Below are 14098 nucleotides of genomic sequence, written 5' to 3'. Positions count from 1 at the left end.
GAGATATGGGCTGGGTGATGGGCAGCCATCTTGTCACCACATGGAACCTGAGGATAAAGTCAAAATGGAGGACAGAGGAGCCAAGGTATGTGTGTTGTGGTTTGACCTCCTGAATCCTACTGAGCCTGAAAACTTTACATCCCTTGGCATTTTCAATTTCTGGGAGTCTGTAAATCCTCCTTTTTGCCTAAACTATTTTAGATTTTTTTCTAAATAAATCTTTAGACCTCAGAAGTCCCACCTCTTGACACTAAGTTCACAGGTGGAGCATACCACCCCAGCATCCGTTTGCTCTCTGTGTCATGCTGGAGGCCCAGGCTGGCTCTTGTCTCCCCTTAGGAGTGGGGGGTCCTCCCTTTCCCTCTGCCTCTAAAATGCACCTGGGTTGGCAGGGATGGAGGATGGCAGAACTCTGAACTCCTTCCCAAATTCCATTTTTCTGTCTCCCACTCCATCTCCCCCAGATCTTTGGATCCTGTTGGCCCTTTCCTACCTGAAGAAGAGAGAGTACTGGTGTTTATTTAGGACCTATATGTGCTGGATTTTACATTGTTGAGTTTTTATGTATGTCATTGTATTTTTACAATTTTTGCAGCTCTAGGAGGTAGGTATTGGCAGCGCTGATGTTTATCACATTACCATGATGGTATATAGGCTGGCATCTCATTCTTACGTTGGTGGCCATGCCGTACAGGCTGCTTACATTTTTAGAAATGACTCTTGGATATTAGTATACCTTTGTAGCCTAGATGCCAGCAGAGGTCCCCTGCCCTTGGAGATTTAAATTAAATTGATTCAGGCCTGTAATCCCAGCACTTTGGGAGGCTTAGGTGGGCAGATCACTTGAGGTCAGGAATTCATGACCAGCCTGGCCAACATGGTGAAACCCTGTCTCTACCAAAAATACAAAAATTAGCCAGGCATGGTGGTGTGTGCCTGTAATCCCAGCTACTCGGTGGCTGAGACACGAGAATCACACAAACCTGGGAGGCGAAGGTTGCAGTGAGCTGAAATCATGCCACTGCACTCCAGCCTGGGTGACAGAGCGAGACTCTGTCTCAAAAACAAACAAACAAACAAATTAAGTTGATTCCAATGCTGCTGTGTGTGCTATCACAGCCAGCCATGTTTCCTCTAATCTCTCGGGAGATACGTGGGGGGTGGGAGCTTATGTTTTCCCATTGATCTCTGGCTTCAAGCTCCTCTGACTTCTTGCAAATTCTCTTGCTGTTCCTACCATGTTGCAGTCCGTTTCTGATCATATCACCCAGATATGGAGTGCCCCCTCCCCTACCCCACCACCACACAACACATATTATTAACTCAAAGCATTTGTATGTAGAAGACTATACTTAAGGTTTAGAATGTTGAATGGGGATGCTTCACTGTAAAGCAAGAAAAGAAATTGAACATCATGCATCCCTCTGTTGGCATTTAGTAGGCCATTTCCAACAAGAGGACTCTCACTCGTGTGGCCTTTCTCCTCCCAGCTAAGCTCTCACCCTGCATTTTTCTGGGTCCCCTTTCTTTCCCATCTTTTCATCTCCTCTCTCCCATTTGATTCCTAGTCACTTTTGCAGAATAAAAATGTGAGTTCTCCAGCCCTACTCACCTCTAGGCTTACCTGGAAGCTCATTAGCATGTCTGCTCATCAGGGGCACTTTCTCTCCAAGTCCCTCTTTTGAACAGCACAGAGGAGCCAGCATGGCTTTGCACTTTGGTCCTTCCCTTGTTCCAGCCACACCAATCTCTGCTGGGGAAGGTGTGCATTAGTGATGTATTCCTCAGTGTTATGAATGATTCCATAAGTCGCAGAAGTTGCCACAGGAAACCTGGGCTTTAAGAACTAAACTTTTTCTCTATATTACATCCATTTTAATGGGGAGAAAAAAGAACAGCACCTGGCACATAGCAAACACTCAATAAATGTTAGCTATCACTATTAACGTACGGTGTACATGGCCAACAATGATTTTACTTGATAAATATTATGATCCCTGATCATCAAGGGAGGAAACTGAAGCACAGAGATAAATCAATGTCCTCCAGGTCACAGAGTCATTTTGCTACAGAGGTAGGAATAGTAAGCAGGTCTTGGATGCTGGTCCAGCATTTGCCTACTCCTGTGTGTCCCAACTGAGAGTTGAGAGTGTACAGGAAAGACTGCTGATCACTGTTTTTGGTAGAAATGGTGGCTTTCATTTTGAGTGGGCTGTATTCAAGTATGGGTGATAAGGAAGGGTGACGTGATTAAAAAAAAAAAAAAGAGTAGTCATTCACCAAAATCCATTCTTCTCATCGTCCATGGTGAGGGTTCACTGGCGGATGCACGCTGAACAGTGGAGGCCCAGGTTTCCCAACGTTCCTTGTGTTACGGGCAGGGGCCATATTGAAAAGCTCTCACTTGCATATGGTGAGAGGAGGATGAACCATCCCCAAGATGACATCTTAAGACACAGAGCATGGTGGGTGCACGGCCGGGCTCAGGCTGCAGTGCCCGGGCCCCTCAGTTGCTGCAACCGTCGGCAGGCGCGGGTGAAAGGGCTCCTGCACCATGCCCAGTGCGCCCCACTGTGTCTGGAATTGGTGGGTTCTTGGTCTCACTGACTTCAAGAATGAAGCCGCGGATCCTCGCGGTGAGTGTTACAGCTCTTAAGGTGGCGCGTCTGGAGTTTGTTCCTTCTGATGTTCGGATGTTTTCGGAGTTTCTTCCTTCTGGTGGGTTCATGGTCTCGCCAGCTCAGGAGTGAAGCTACAGACCTTCACGGTGAGTGTTACAGCTCTTAAAGTGGCGCGTCTGGAGTTGTTCGTTCCTCCCGTTGGGCTCGTGGTCTCACTGGCTTCAGGAGTGAAGCTGCAGACCTTCGCGGTGAGTGTTACAGCTCATAAAAGCAATGTGGACCCAAAGAGTGAGCAGTAGCAAGATTTATTGCAAAGAACAACAGAACAAAGCTTCCACAGTGTGGAAGGGGACCCGAGCAGGTTGCCACTGCTGGCTGGGACAGCCTGCTTTTATTCTCTTATCTGGCCCCACCCACGTCCTGCTGATTGGTAGAGCCCAGTGGTCTGTTTTGACAGGGCGCTGATTGGTGCATTTACAATCCCTGAGCTAGACATAAAGGTTCTCCAAGGCCCCACTAGAGCTGCTAGATACAGAGTGTCCACTGGTGCATTCATAAACCCTGAGCTAGACACAGGGTGCTGATTGGTGTGTTTACAAACCTTGAGCTAGATACAGAGTGCCGATTGGTGTATTTACAATCCCTGAGCTAGACATAAAGGTTCTCCACGTCCCCACCAGACTCAGGAGCCCAGCTGGCTTCACCCAGTGGATTCTGCACGGGGGCTGCAGGTGGAGCTGCCTGCCAGTCCCGTGCTGTGCGCTCGCACTCCTCAGCCCTTGGATGGTCGATGGGACTGGGCGCCGTGGAGCAGGGGGTGGCACTCGCTGGGGAGGCTCCGGCCACACAGGAGTCCATGGAGGGGGTGGGAGGCTCAGGCAAGGCGGGCTGCAGGTCCCGAGCCCTGCCCCGCGGGAAGGCAGCTAAGGCCCGGTGAGAAATCGAGCACAGCACCGGTGGGCTGGCACTGCTGGGAGACCCAGTACACCCTCCGCAGCCGCTGGCCCGGGTGCTAAGTCCCTCATTGCCCGGCCGGCTGCTCGGAGTGCAGGGCCCGCCAAGCCCACGCCCACCCGGAACTCCAGCTGGCCCACAAGCGCCGCACGCAGCCCCGGTTCCCGCTCGTGCCTCTAGCTCCACACCTCCCTGCAAGCTGAGGGAGTGGTCTCCGGCCTTGGCCAGCCCAGAAGGGGGCTCCCACAGTGCAGCGGTGGGCTGAAGGGCTCCTCAAGTGCCGCCAAAGTGGGAGCCCAGGCAGAGGAGGCGCCGAGAGCGAGTGAGGGCTGTGAGGACTGCCAGCACACTGTCACCTCTCACCACCTGCCTGGCATTGTTCACAGGGCGGGAAAGCATGGCAGTTACGAACTTATTCTGATTTGGGGGAGCAGAAGTTAACTACTTTCATACCAATCTCTCTCTCTTTAAAAGGTGAGGTGAATCGGTGATTTTCCTGAAAAATTACAGGTACCCACCTGAGATCTGAATGCCATCACCCTACCCAGGGTTCTGCAGTTTTCTCATGGTGAACCCTTGATGGATTTTTTAGTTGCTTGAGAAATGGCTATGAGTGGATTGAGGTTTGGAAGACAGAATTTTCATCCGTTGAAGAGGAAGAGTTGATTGCTGTTGAAATTCATTGTCTTTTCTGTGCTTCTGTTTTGTGAATTTTTAATCTATTACTTAGTGATCTTTTGGTGTAATTGGCCTGAAGTGAAAACTGCATCCTATGTTGGTGAACAGGCCACGTGTGAGCCTGTGCTCAAAGCCATGTTTTTGGCTGACACCCACTTGCTTAGGGAATTCCTAGGTCACTGGCTGGACAAATTACAAAGGGAATGGCAGGTAGAGAGAGCCTTCCAGAAAGCTCTGTGGTTGCTGCAGCCGGAAGTCATCTTCATCCTGGAGGATGTCTTTGATGAAGGGAAGTGGAGCACCCCTGAGGCCTGGGTGGATGATGTGGAGCAGTTTCGGAAAATGTTCAGACACCCAAGTCATGTGCAGCTGAAGGTAGTTGCTGGAAACCATGACATTGGCTTCCACTATGAGATGAACACATACGAAGTAGAACGGTTTGAGAAAGTGTTCATCTCTGAAAGCCTGTTTTCTTGGAAAGGATTAACTTCATGATGGTCAACAGCATGGCACTGAAGGGGGACAGCTGTGGCATCTGTTCTGAAGCAGAAGCAGAAGCAGAGCTCACTGAAGTTTCTTACAGACTGAATTGCTCCCAAGAGCGTTATCCTCTGTATTGGTAAAGCGAGACTAACTGTTCTGGGGAAGATGTTGCTCCTCTGGAGGAAAAGAACACCCCATTAAGGAGAATTATGATGTGCTTTCTCGGGAGGCATCGCAAAAGCTGCTGTGTTGACTCCAGCCACACCTGGTCCTCAGCGGCCACACGCACAGCACCTGCGAGGTGCACCACGGGGGACGAATCCCTGAGCTCAGCCTCTCATCTTTCAGTTGGAGGAAGAGAAACAACCCCAGTTTCATTATGGGTAGCACCACACCCACAGACTACGCCCTCTCCAAGTGCCACCTACCACGTGAGGACGTAGTTTTGATCATCCACTGTGGAGTGGTGGGCTTCCTTGTGGTTCTGACACTTACTCACTTTGAGCTTTTAGCCTCACCTTTTCTTTCTGAGGTTTGAACCTGCTCAGAAAGCATAAGACAAGGTGAAAAGCAAGCAACATATGCACTTAGTAATAAATCAAAGCCCAAGAAATGGAGCTTTGGGCAGAGATCATGTTAGAATCAAGTGGATGATGAGACCAAATATGGGCCGTCTCTCTGCATATCACAGAAATTCTCAATCACTGAAACGAGTTACTGCAGAACAAGTAGTAGATTGTACTGTTCTCATGCTATAAAAATGGAACAGCTACTCTACAACAACAACAACAACAACAGACACAGAGTGTGGTTCTTCCATGCTCTTTTTCTCTTTCTTGCTGGCTACAGAAATGACCAGATAGAATAGTAGACTCTAAAGCAGGACTCCTGAAACTACCTGTGTTGAAGAACGTGATTTCCACCCAACTCCAATTCCCACCTATCACGGACCAACTTTTGGTCTACAACTTGTTCAATGAGACGAGTCCACTGGTCATGTGCCTGGATGTCATGGCAATGTCAAATCGAGGTAAAAGTTTCTGAAAGCGTGTTATCCATGTCGCGACTCAATTCATGGTGGACTTTTACCAAGAAGTTTGATGGACTGGTACTTGCCTGTGGTCCACACTTAAGCAGCACTGCTCCTGGACATGCAGAGACAAGCTGAAAGGTACCAGGGTTCCTGATGGCTACATGGGGCATAGTGATCTGCCAGCCTGGAATGTTCAAATCAGATGCTTACATCTGAGAAAAAGAAATGAAAAACCATATTCTTCACTGTATCTTAAGATTGCTTTCTCCAGGAGGTATGCTTTACCCTAATATAAATGGGTCATGCCATGTATTAAAAGGAAGAGTGGACTTTTGAACCAGGCAGAATGACCCCTGCTATAGCCCAAACTGTACACATGTTGGCTCTACTTGCTGGGACAATGCCACGCCTCCCCAGGACATTCCTGGGTGCCCATGGTGTGCCATACACTGAAGGATGACACAAGGCCACCGATCCTCTGCCAACGGGTCCCTTGCTGGATTCCTTTTCATCTGTAGGTTCTTGGTATGTTGGGAATGATTTGGATCCAAGTAAATTCATGTTCCAAGGCTCAAAGGAAATCAAAGGTGTTGAAGTGCTTTGATCCAAAGGCTGGTAGGCAAAGTTTAGTTCATAAAACAGCTGGTGCTGAGAGAAGATTGAAATAAGGATATGGGGACCCCTATGAGGTCTAAGAGATCCTAGGGGGGCAGGGAGCAGGGCCTACACTTGGAAATTAGACTGACATGCTTCTGATGCCTAGAGTCACAAATTCCAGCTAAGCTGAGTGCCTTTGGGCAAGTCACGTGGTGTCTTCTCTGTAAAGGAAGACTGTTATGATGACATTGCAGGAGTGGTATGAAGGTCTCCAAGAAGGTACAGAAAGACCCGCATGCAGCTGGGTGGCAGCCAGGGCCCAGCAAGGAACAGATGGCACATTCAAACTGGGTGATTGGAGGAGAGAGAAATTAGGAGACCACTTACAAAGGCGCAGCAAGGATGGGGAGACTCACAAGACATAGCATAGTACCTGGCTGGCAATGGTGTGTATGGGCGGGGGAGTGGGGGTAGCTGTTATAGCTGTTAGCCTGAAGGGCAAAGGAGAAAACAGTTGTCAGAATCCAGAACGCTTGCTACATATAAGTAGCATGACGGGGAGGATCGTCCAATAGGAATGGAGGTTGATGCCAGGACGTACACTGCCAACCCCTGGTGGTATCTCTACAGGGCGTGAACTGGAGAATAAACATCCTGACTTTACTCTCTTCCCACCCTCCTAACTCCAGCTGCTTCTTCCCGCTGGCCAAACTCCAGTGGAAGGCAGAGGATAACGGGGCCTTCCAGGCAGGCCAGCGTCCCAGGCTCAGAAGAGGATAGAGAAGCAGGAAGGAGAATCCAGGAAGGCCAATGACTGCATCCTCCCAACCCAGCATATAGAAGCTGCTCAACTTACAGGAGCACTTAAAACAATTTATAGTCTTTGGATGTAACTGCAAGTAAGGTCACATGCTTCCTCTGAGGCACCACTTAACTGAAAATTGGACCTCACGAATGTGAGCCATGCAGGGCCGTTCTCACCTGGAGCAGAGAGGACGAGCAAATGGTTCGCTCTGTGCTGGCCTCTTGCCAGATCCTTTTCCACGTCTTTATTCCTCGTTCTCTGCTGTCCTTGCCTAGGAAACCACCATCTGGCTGCAACCCGCCTAAGGAAGGTATTGGTGAGTTGAGGACCTGGGGTAGGTCCCCTGCTGCCTTAAGAGATGATTAGTGGCTGCTTGTCGGCAGATGTAGCTCAGTGGCATTTTAAATATCCAAATGTCCCCCTGCCTCATGAGGGAGGCCACGGACTATTGAAGGTGTTTCACACAGAGAGCCCTGATTGCTGTGGCAATAATTTCCTTCAACAGCCATTAAACCACTTCTGAATGTGTTATTAAAAAAGAAAACCAAGAGAAAAGCACAGGGGTGTGTGTGCAGGGGGACAGACATCCTTTCTATTTCCTGAAAAATATCAGAGCTCACAGGGTGAGCTTTAAGTAATCGGATGGGATTTTAATATCAGTGTGTTGGCAGTTATGAGCGCACTGTCAGTCCTGCCTCTCAGCTTGGGGATGTGGGTGGGGGCGACTTGGAGTCCCATGAGGGCTGCCCAGCCGCCTCAAGACCAAGTATCGGCAGAGCCCAGCACCCACTGGGGTGATTTGTCCCTGGGCTGCTCACCAGCATTCTCTGGTCCAAGAGAGATGTTGTCTTAAGTCTTCGAGAGTAAAGGAGTCTTCTCAGCTCAGGTCCCTTCCTTGGCAAAACAGCCAGTTCTTTAGTCAGGGCCTGTGCCCACCCCCATAAACCACCTACCAAAAGGTGGCTGGAATATATGGGTGTCCTTATCCACTCACTCAGCAAATATATATGGGGGGGTTCTGTATTAGTCCATTCACACTGCTAATAAAGACATACCCAAGACTAGGTAATTTATAAAGGAAAAAGAGATTTAATGGACTCACAGTTCCACATGGCTGGGAAGGCCTCACAATCATAGTGGAAGGCAAAGGAGGAGCAAAGGCATGTCTTAACATCATGGCAGGCAAGAGAGAAGTGCCGAGCAAAGGAGGGGAAAACCGGCCGGGCACAGTGGCCTATGCCTGTAATCCCAGCACTTTGGGAGGCTGAGGCGGGTGGATCCCGAGGTCAGGAGATCGAAACCATCCTGGCCAATATGGTGAAACCCCATCTTTGCTAAAATACAAAAAATTAGCCAGGTGAGGTGGAGCACTCTTGTAGTCCCAGCTGCTCGGGAGGCTAAGGCAAGGGAATTGCTTGAACCTGGGAGGTGGAGGTTGCAGTGAGTCGAGATCTCGCCACGGCACTCCAGCCTGGCAACAGAGTGAGACTCTGTCTAATTAAAAAAAAAGGGAGGGAACCCCTTATAAAACCATCAGATCTCATGAGAACTCACTATCATGAGAACAGCAGCATGGGGGTAACCATCCCCATGATTCAATTACCTCCTATCAGGTCCCTCCCACAACATGTGGGGATTATGGGAGCTACAATTCAAGATGAGATTTGGGTGGGGACACAGCCAAACCATATCAGGGCCTCTGCCAGGCACAGCTTCAGATGCTTGGGCTGCAATAGGGACGGTCTGTAGAATATCAATAGTTACGAGGGTTCCAGCAACAGCCAACCAGAACAGATATAAGTCAAGGGGCTGGAACAGGTCCCGCCGGCCCCCAGTGGGCCAGTCACTACCCTCTCTGTTAGTGGTTGGTGATTTCTGGGGCCTTGCTCAGCACAGTGAGTGTTAATTGGTCTGGAAGTATTTCAGCATTTTACCAATTGTCGTAGTCATACTGACATGTGCCAACTGAACAAAACATGCCATGTCTCCCTTACAGAGTTTACCTTCTTACAAGCATGGAGAAGCAGTCAGCTTTTTCTTTTCCATCCTTGTCATAGGGATGCTTTTAAAGTCTTGCTGAAAAATAGGAAAAGCTCCATTTTCTGTTCTAGGCCTATGTAGACTCTTTAAAAAACGATGAGACACAGGTTTCAGGCTATCAGGCACAGAGGTTGTTTGAGGCAACATTTGGTCTTCATTTAAGGCAAGGCTGTGTGACATTTAACAATGTCTGTACCCTTTCGGCTTAGAGGTTCATCTAGACAGCTGTCACAAGCACGCTCACTCCCAGTCCCAGAGGAATGAGTGAAGAGGGGTTTGCCCACATATAAGGGACCCGGGACAACTGCCCCCAAAGGGAGATGTGTTCTGTCCCCTTTTGATGCCTTATTTAGCGAGGCAAAATGATGGCTATGATGATACCCAGCCACCACTTCCTGACATCATCTGCCCCATGGAGGGGCTGGCTTTCCCTAATGGATCTCACTCTGGATAGGAAGTTCATTCTCACAGCCACATGCAGAGCCTGATGGATTCTCACTTTGGAATAATGGTCACAGATTATGAGATCAGTTTTGTCCCTGGAAAGGAAGAACTGTAAAACAGTTTCTGTTAATATCCCTGGTCCATAAAAGGAGGTTTGCAAGCACTTTTTAGAAATATCACTTACTAATCAAACCTGGATTTCTAGGTTATTATCTGTTCTGAGAATTGCTAATGCTATCAAGAAGGCAAAAATGCAGAGAGAATACAGGATGTAGTGGAGAAAGCCGTCACCATTTACAAAGAGAGAGGCAGCAGCATTATTTTTCTTAAAAATTACCAAAGGGAAGAATGGATGCCACAGATGCTCTTCTGAGTTACTCTTGGATCACATCTACCAAAAGCGTTCTTAAAATCTGTATGTGACAACATGCTAGTAAAGAGGAAAGCAAGGGAGCTGTGGGCAAGATCGCCAAATAAGAACAGCTCCAGCCTGTAGCTCCCAGCAAGATCAAAGGAGAAGGCAGGTGATTTCTGCATTTCCAACTAAGGTACCAGCTCATCTCATTGGGACTGGTTAGACAGTAAGTGTAGCCCACAGATGGCAAGCCAAAGCAGGGTGGGGCATCACCTCACCTGGGAAGTGCAAAGGGTCAGGGAACTCCCTCCCCTAGCCAAGGGAAGCCGTGAGGGAATGTGCCCTGAGGGACAATGCATTCTGGCCCAGATACTATGCTTTTCCCATGGTCTTCACAACCTGTATACCAGGAGATTCCTTCAGGTGCCTATGCCACCAGGGCCCTGGGTTTCAAGCACAAAACTGGGCAACTGGTCAGGCAGTCACCGAGCTAGCTGCAGGAGTTTTTTTTTTTTTCATACCCCAGTGGTGCCTGGAATGCCAGTGAGACAGAACAGTTCACTCCCCTGGAAAGGGGGCTAAAGCCAGGGAGCCAAGTGGTCTAGCTCAGCAGATCCCACCCCACAGAGCTCAGCAAGCTAAGATCCACTGGCTTGAAATTCTCTCTGCCAGCACAGCAGTCTGAAGTTGACCTGGGATACTCGAGCTTGATGGGGGGAGGGGCATTCACCATTACTGAGGCTTGAGTAGGCGGTTTTCCCCTCACAGTGTAAACAAAGCCACTGGGAAGTTTGAACTGGGCTGAGTCCACCACAGCTTGGCAAAGCCGCTATAGCCAGACTGCCTCTCTAGAGTCCTCCTCTCTGGGTAGGGCATCTCTGAAAGAAAGGCAGCAGCCCCAGTCAGGGGCTCATACATAAAACTCCTGTCTTCCTTGGAACAGACCAGCTGAGGGAAGGGGCGGCTGTGGGCACAGTTTCAGCAGACTTAAACATTCCTGCCTGCCGGCTCTGAAGAGAGCAGCAGATCTCCCAGCACAGCACTTGAACTCTGCTAAGGGACAGACTGCCTCCTCAAGTGGGTCGCTGATCCCTGTGCCACCTGATGGGGAGACACCTCGAAGCAGGGGTTGACAGACACCTCATACAGGAGAGCTCCGCCTGGCATCTGGTGGGTGCCCCTCTGGGACGAAGCTTCCAGAGGAATAAACAGGCAGCAATCTTTGCTGTTCTGCAGCCTCTGCTGGTGATACCCAGGCAAACAGGGTCTGGAGTGGACCTCCAGCAAACTCCAGCAGACCTGCAACAGAGAGGCTTGACTGTTAGAAGGAAAACTAACAAACAGAAAGGAATAGCATCAACATCAACAAAAAGGACGTCCACACAGAAACCCCATCCAAAGGTCACCAACATCAAAGACCAAAGATAGATACATCCACGAAGATGAGGAAAAACTAGTGCAAAAACGCTGAAAATTCCAAAAACCAGAATGCCTCTTCTCCTCCAAAGGATCACAACTCCTTGCCAGCAAGGGAACAAAACTGGACGGAGAATGAGTTTGATGAATTGACAGAAGTAGTCTTCAGAAGGTGGGTAATAACAAGCTCCTCTGAGCTAAAGGAGCCTGTTCTAACCCAATGCAAGGAAGCTAAGAACCTTGAAAAAAGGTTAGAGAAATTGCTAACTGGAATAACCAGTTTAGAGAAGAACATAAATGACTGATGGAGCTGAAAAACACAGCATAAGAACTTCATGAAGCATACACAAGTATCAATAGCCAAATTGATCAAGCGGAAGAAAGGATATCAGAGATTGAAGATCAACTTAATGAAATAAAGTGTGAAGACAAGATTAGAGAAAAAAGAATGAAAAGGAACAAACAAACCCTCCAAGAAACATGGGACTATGTGAAAAGACCAAACCCATGTTGGATTGGTGTACCTGAAAGTGATGGGGAGAATGGAACCAAGTTAGAAAACACTCTTCAGGATATTATCCAAGAGCACTTTCCCAACCTAGCAAGACAGGCCAACATTCAAATTCAGGAAATACAGAGAACACCACAAATATAGTCCTCGAGAAGAGCAACCCCAAGGCACATAATTGTAAGATTCACCAAGGTTGAAATGAAGGAAAAAATGTTAAGGGCAGCTGGAGAAAAAGGTCGGGTTACCCACAAAAGGAAGCCCATCAGACTAACAGCAGATCTTTGTGTAGAAATCCTACAAGCCAGAAGAGAGTGGGGATCAATATTCAACGTTCTTAAAGAACAGAATTTTTAACCCAGAATTTCATATCCAGCCAAACTAAGCTTTATAAGCTAAGGAGAAATAAAATCCTTTACAGACAAGCAAATGCTGAGAGATTTTGTCACCACCAGGACTGTCTTACAAGAGCTCCTGAAGAAAGCACTAAATATGGAAAGGAAAAACCAGTACCAGCCACTGCAAAAACATACCAAATTGTAAAGACCCTTGATATTATGAAGAAACTGCATCAACTAACGGGCAAAATAACCAGTTAGCATCATAATGACAGGATCAAATTCACACATAACAATATTAACCTTAAGTGTAAATGGGCTAAATGCCCCAATTAAAAGACACAGGCTGGCAAATTGGATAGAGTCAAGACCCATTGGTGTGCTGTATTCAGGAGACCCATCTCATGTGCAAAGACACACATAGGCTCAAAATAAAGGGATGGAGCAATATTTACCAAGCAAATGGAAGGCAAAAAAAAAAAAAAAAAAAAAAAAAAAGCAGGGGTTGCAATCCTAGTCTCTGATAAAACAGACTTTAAAACCAACAAAGATAAAAAAAGACAAAGAAGGGCATTACATAATGGTAAAGGGATCGATGCAACAAGAAGAACTAACTATTCTAAATATATATGCACCCAATATAGGAGCACCCAGATTCATAAACCAAGTTCTTAGAGACCTACAAAGAGACTTAGACTCCCACACAATAATAGTGGGAGACTTTAACACCCACTGTTGATATAGACAGATCAACGAGACAGAAAATTAACAAGGATATTCAGGACTTGAACTCAGCTCTGGACCAAGCAGACTTAATAGACATCTACAGAACTCTCCACCCAAAATCAACAGAATATGCATTCTTCTCAGCGCCACATCACACTTATTCTAAAATTGACCACATAATTGGAAGTAAAACACTCCTCAGCAAATGCAAAAGAATGGAAATCATAACAAACAGTCTGTCCGACCGCAGGGCAATCAAATTAGAACTCAGGATTAAGAAACTCACTCAAAACCGCACAACTACATGGAAACTGAATAACCTGCTCCTGAATGACTACTGGGTAAATAATGAAATTAAGGCAGAAATAAATAAGTTCTTTGAAACCAATGAAAACAAAGACACAAGATACTGGAATCTCTGGGACACAGCTAAAGCAGTGTTTTGAAAGAAATTTTTAGCATTAAATGCCCATAGGAGAAAGTGGGAAAGATCTAAAATCGACATCCTAACATCACAATTAAAAGAACTAGGGAAGCAAGAGCAAACAAATTCAAAAGCTAACCGAAGACAAGAAATAACTAAGATCAGAGCAGAACTGAAGGAGATAGAGATGTGAAAAACCCTTCCAAAAAAAAATGAATCTGGGGGGCTGGTGTTTTGAAAAGATTAACAAAATAGATAGACCACTGGCCAGACTAATAAAGAAGAAAAGAGAGAAGAATAAAATAGATACAATAAAAAAAGATAAAGAGGATATCACCACTGATCCCACAGAAGTACAAACTACCTTCAGAGAATACTATAAACACCTCTACGCAAATAAACTAGAAAATCTAGAAGAAATAAATTCTTGGACACATACACTCGCCCAAGACTAAACCGGGAAGAAGTCGAATCCCTGAATAGACCAATAACAAGTTCTGAAATTGAGGCAGCAATTAATAGCCTAGCAACCAAAAAAAGTCCAGGACCAGACAGATTCACAGCTGAATTCTCCGAGAGGTACAAAGAGGAACTGGTACCATTCTCCTTCTGAAACTATTCCAAACAATAGAAAAGAGGCACTCTTCCCTAACTCATTTTATGAGGCCAGCATCAT

General features: G+C 47.1%; 1 pseudogene; it reads left to right on the top strand.

Annotated features, from left to right (window-relative positions):
- The first annotated feature begins 4178 nt into the window (after positions 1–4178).
- On the top strand, positions 4179–5303 carry LOC100991485 (metallophosphoesterase 1-like; annotated as a pseudogene).
- Positions 5304–14098: the final 8795 nt, after the last annotated feature.

The sequence above is a fragment of the Pan paniscus genome, chromosome 15, assembly GCF_029289425.2.
Source record: "Pan paniscus chromosome 15, NHGRI_mPanPan1-v2.0_pri, whole genome shotgun sequence".
NCBI lineage: Eukaryota > Metazoa > Chordata > Mammalia > Primates > Hominidae > Pan > Pan paniscus.
The sequence above is the reverse complement of the archived record's forward strand: the minus strand, read 5'-3'. Positions and strand labels throughout refer to the sequence as shown.